The following is a 5,965-nucleotide window of genomic DNA, read 5'->3' as shown; positions in this document are numbered from 1 at the left end:
AAGTTTACTACTAAACAGTTTTCCTTCAGCCTGATCCGCTCTGGCTTAATTTTTTCAAATAAATTAAGCAAAAGCAAACTAAAGTTTTAATAAAAAAATAAATAATAAGCAGACTTGTCATGCAAACTTATAATTCTGTACGTTAACATTGTACTTGTCCTACTTTTTGATTTTTTTATGCGTTGTTAAATTAACTGAACTCTTTCCTTATGACCCACTTTCCAATTCGCTTAATAAACATTTTTCTTTTCTTAAAAACCATATTTTCATTAAGTTAATAAGTGAAATTATGAAACTATGTAAGTAGAGTAATAAAGTTGTTAGAACACATAAGCCTATTTCAATGTAAAAAATTATTATCTTCAGTAGAAGCTAAAATAATAATTTGTATTAAAATGGATGCCGTATTCTATCCAGTTGTTGGAAAAATTTAAAAGCACTTAAATTATAGATAAAAGTTAAGTTCTTATGTATAATTTTTTAATATTTTTATTTTTGTGTTTAAATTATGTAATGCTGAAATTGCATTACATGAAAACAACAAAAAAAAAAACGTGCTTTTTATTCCTAACTTTTACTTTCCTGGCACGATAGCTTAAGAAGGAAAGTATGGTAATCAGTCAAAAAATGAGATATGAATTTTTTTTCATTTGTCGACGTTTCATGACCCAGTGCTCCAAAAAACAAAAAAACAAAAATAAAGTAGGGGTAATGTTTGTACGTACGTAACTAAGTGTGTTGACGTGTTTGAAACTTAATAACGTTTTACTAGATAAACCGTTTGTGATGAAATTAGGCATAGAGACTCGAAGTAATTTGTCGGTAAAAGTTTGGGGTCAATATCTCCAGAGGAGAAGGGTTTTTTGGGGATTAATTTTCAAAAAATTTTGCAAACATAACTTCATTTTATATTAAGCTCATTGCATGCGTGCATGCTTATCTTACCATTTTTAAAACAAGTTTGCTCTTAAATTTTCCCTTTCCTCAAAAATAATAGTTTTTATTTATTGTATATTTTTCAACCGAACTTTTTTTTTCTTCTAAGCATAATAGTAGTGCAAGTGCCCCAAAAAATATTTTTGGGCAATATTAGGGTTGGAGGAGCTGATCAAAGTTTAGAGATATAATTTTTTGAATTTTTAAAACTATTTTTAGATTATTTAAACTTTTTTCATGTATCATTATTTTTCCACTATATAAGCATAAATAACTAATGCTTAAAGAATAATAAATATGTTGTCAGTATTTTTGCAATAATTACTGGTTTACATTAAATGAAACATAATTCAACATTATATGGTTACCTATCCTTAGACAGGTCCTTTGCAACATTCCCGTAATTTTTTTGTCGAATACACTTTTAAGATCTTGTTAGTTTTTATATCGTCTATAATTTTTACTACTTTGCGGTCTCTTATTTTCTACACCTTCTACCAACCCATTCATCGTTGTTTTAATTAATCCTTTTCCTCTAATAGTATATCCTTAACTTTCCACATTATTTCATTTTTCACTTGGTGCATACTTTAATCCTCTCCAATCTATTACATTCTCCATATTTCAAATACCTCTGCATTTTTTTCTTCTTTTTCTTAGTGTTCTAGTGTGAAATATAGATATAACTTAGAAAATATCAAGTTCCAATAGGGTATAAGATTCAATCTTTTCCTTGTTGTTAGTAAAACACTTTTCAAAAATCAAATTTTTATTTTTGCATAATATGACTGATTCAAATGTAGAATTATGTGTTAGAACAAATATTTTTAAAATGGTTTTAGTGCAATAGTAAAATATTGTAAATATTGAAGCCAGAAACGATATGAAATCGGTACCAAAAATGTTTAACTTCTATACGTTGATGAAATACGACATGAAAACTATTTAATAAAAATAAGAAAAAAAAGAAGGTATTAGACTATACCATATTACAGAAAAGAATAAAATTATTGAGCATTTATAAAGGTTTCCAAGTGCGATTTCTTTAGTATGTACTACAACATAAGGGAAGAAGGTAAAATCTATAAGAAAGACTTACATTAGAATACAATGTAATCTAATGGAGAATGTAGGTTGTATTAAATATTTTTAGATTAAATTATTAGCGTGCAAAATTATTTTTTAATATATACTTTTTATTAAGCGACTGGCCTTACCTAAAGTCTCACAACAGAAAGGACTTATCAGAAATTGAATCAGGACAGTTGGTTTAGCAACCTACACTACTCATTGAGTTCTATTTGATTTATTTTAGTTAGGCATATAATTAACAGTTCATTTTTAATATATGTTAATGATTATTTTAACATATCTTTTTTTCAGTAATTGTAGCTTTTAAACCGAAATAATATTATTAATCATAAAATATAATTAATCAGGCTTATAGGCTATATATATTTTCATTTCTTTTATTTATGAAAGAAATCCTCTTAAAAACACCAAATCGTACAGGTTTTAGTACAGCATAACTTGTTTTTTTTTCTCTCTTGTTCGGTAAAAGATTGAGTATTTATCTGAACGAATAGTCGATGACGTTTATTGGGCTAGCGGTTTCGCCCTTTTCAAACGTGATTTACTGGTGTTTTACAATCGTTTAGAAGACTTTTTATTTTTACAGAATATTTTTATTTTCAGCATCCTGTTCTACCTCCCTGATCTCTCATAGAGGCTACTCTTTACATATTAACAAAGAGAGAGAGAGAGACAGACAGACAGACAGACAATAGGAAGATAGCCTTCCTATTTTCATAAAAATTAATCAGTGTGTAAAAAAAAAAAACATTAATTAAAAAATAAATAAATTTAACTTAATTAAAGAGAAGCATTAAATTAGAAAATAATAAATACTTTTTCAGTTATTCATTTTCAGAAGTCGGAACCAAATTAAAAAGAAAACAGCTATCAAAAGCTTATTGATAGCTTTTTTTTAATAGATTTTAAATTAAATAATTTGAAATTAAAAGAATAACAGAAGTATAATTTTCCAATTTTTAACGTAATTTTTTTTTTAGATTTATTTATTTTTTTGTCATCGATTTTTAGTTATATGGTTCCTGTTGTTTTACCAGTAATTATTGCTTTTCCTATTAAACAAAGTTCAACTAATTCATTTATCGGTAATAAATCTTTTACCCTAATTTTAAATTTTTTACAATTAAATTTATGCAAAACTCTTGTACGGTTTATGAACATTTATGCCTTTAATTACGAGATAAATAATTTTATTTTTTTAATATATATGTCGGAGAATAAAGTACAGTGGAGTATCTTCCGACAAAACGATGAGAATATTCTTTAGAATATCTGTATTTTTAGTAGTTTTAAGAAATGTACTATTACTTGTAATATTTTGTAAAATAAGGTTTAAATTGTTTTATTGCGGTAGGCTTAGGCCTAGGTAGGCACATGGTTGTCAACGTAGTCGGGATCCCGGGACGATAGGGGTATCATAAAATTAATAAGGAAAAGGAAATATGCAGTAGGCATATTATTTGAGAATATCGAGAAAAGGCAGTCTTGCTTTGGAACCCAGATCGAACACACGTCCTGGTGATCGCGAATTCGTTATTTCCCTGAGCCTCGGTCTATCGCAAGTTGTTTTAATATTATTTGAATTCTAAATTAAATTAATCTTATATTATGATTCGTGTACTACTGAGTTATTGATAAGTGATAATTATCATTTGTAATTATTTCATTGTACGAGTTATCTACTCATTTTTATTAATTGAACTTTATTATAATCTTATATATTCTCCACTTGTAATAATAAAAATGAGTGAAACACAAAACGTTGAATCCCTGACAAATCTCCTCGCCTCTCCGACATATAAAATATTATAATTAATTATTAATGAAAAAAAACTTGCCATATTCTGAAAACTAGAATTTCTATAATTTTATACATTAGAATTTTATGGAAAAAAAAAACAAGTGCGATGGCCGGGAATCGAACCCGGATCTACTGCTTGGAATGCAACTGTGCTCACCATTACACAACCACCGCAGCTCGTAACGCGACCGAAAATATTACATATATAAAGTTTGTTATTACTCTGATTAAATAATACGTATTATTTTATATATTTTTTCTTTCTTTTGAATTAATCTGATTTCCCGTATAGAATTTAATTTCTCTATAAATGTTTTAATTGTTTCTCGATGTTTAATACAAAAGAAAAGTACTTGCGTAAAATGATAATTGAATAATTGAGAAACATATATTGTAAAGTATATTAAATTTAAAAAAAAAAGAATATTAATATTTTTAAGATTGAAAAATTGTTATTGAATCTCGTAACATCCCACATGGAAGGTTGTGTTGTATTAAATACCGTACACAATCTATGCAGAATGTGTGACCACACGGTAGTATTGTTGCTCCTACACGTGCAATCAGACATATTTTACATCGCAGTGTACTGGTCAAATCTTCATCCCGTATAACACCTCGTTCTACTGCACATTTCACATTTCTTAATGCCTCACTAAGCGATTCTAAAAAGGGTACATCTGCACCCTTCACACTTGAGATACTGCGCACCAAGTTTCTAATACTGGTAACCACTCTTGCTTTAGCAAGTTCGAATGATGTCGATGTTCTCTCACCCATGTTCGTCTGATGTGCAGCTGTGTTGTGAAATGAATGTTGTAGTGAGCAGAGCGACAAATATATATACCTTATCAGTGCTATGGACCCTGTACATCCTGTTATTTCCCGCTTGTTATTTTAAATTTAAAAAAACGGTTACGTTTCCACACCACCCACGAGGTAGCAACCGTGGCGCGTTGAGATTTTTTTTTTACATGAGTGAAATCTCTCCCCAATAGGCCTACTGTAAAACACTCGAATCTTTTTTTATATTTTTTTTTATTTTTATTTTTTTTTGTAAATGTTTGCAAGTGATTCAGTGCAAGCATAAATAATATTCCTGGCATAAAACCAAGATGGAAGGCAATAACTATAATTGAGATCTCTAACCAAAGATGTTGATTCATCAACATCTTGCAGCAGACTGAGCTCTACAGCGGTATTCGACGTGGAACAACATGTTCAAACGAAAGCGGTACGTTTTCCTTGATGCAGTTTTGACAACGAGTTGAGTGGTGATGCACATCCATCCTTTCGTTACACCAACAACATTTTACACACAATTCGTTGAAGGAATAGTAATAACCGTTTTTTGTCAATTCCTCTTTGTTTTCCGCGTTTGTTTTCGCAAATGATCGCAATCGATCGGCTTCTCTCACCAGATCCAACGGCTTTTTACGCATCTTCAACCACTCCATGTAGAAACAACCGGTTTGTAACGCACATTTTCCACTCTCCTTGTGCGTGTGGTACGGACAATTTACGATATAATTTGAATTCGGTTTCGGTGCGCCGTCCGGTATCTGACGAACATCGTTATGAAACCGTCGCAAAAATTCCACTTTCTCCAGCCCTTTGGTGTGTATTGTGGCAAACTGCGAACATAACGCCTTCATGATATCGTCGTTGTATACGACTTCGCCGTAATTCCAATCGATTTTGTGAAAATTCCTCTCCAACCATCCGACCATCCGTTTGTATTTAGATGTCAACTCAGACTTTGGGTACGGTGATCGAAAGTGAAGAATCATATAGTTTCCATCACCGACAACAGCAAGTTCTTTAACTATAAACTCACCTCGTTTGCCGAGAAAGCCGTGATACTCGATAACTCCTTCCATGACGATCGCTCATCCGTGTATGAGGATGGCGATATGAAACCACCGACGATGTCTATGAAATCACAATGTTGGTGGGGGATATCCCTTCGTTCCCCTTATCCGCCTTCTTTTTGTCCTTCTTCTTCTGCTTCTTATTGGTCTTGGTCTTTGTGATCGTGTGTTCAACTGAAGAAGGTTTATCATAAGATTTTTTACGCGGATTTCTCCTTTTGCGGATCTTCGTTGGTTTCGATTTAACCTCCTTCTCAGTCGGTTT

General features: G+C 30.8%; 1 non-coding gene across 1 annotated transcript; it reads right to left on the bottom strand.

The window, feature by feature from the left end:
• Positions 1–3,931: 3,931 nt before the first annotated feature.
• On the bottom strand, positions 3,932–4,003 carry TRNAG-UCC (transfer RNA glycine (anticodon UCC)). Its single transcript has one exon. It is a non-coding gene; the product is annotated as a tRNA-Gly (tRNA).
• Between the last annotated feature and the right edge of the window lie 1,962 nt (positions 4,004–5,965).

Source organism: Lycorma delicatula, chromosome 4, assembly GCF_047948215.1.
Source record: "Lycorma delicatula isolate Av1 chromosome 4, ASM4794821v1, whole genome shotgun sequence".
Classification (NCBI taxonomy): domain Eukaryota; kingdom Metazoa; phylum Arthropoda; class Insecta; order Hemiptera; family Fulgoridae; genus Lycorma; species Lycorma delicatula.
Note: the sequence above shows the minus strand (reverse complement) of the source record. Positions and strands in the feature narration are given on the sequence as shown.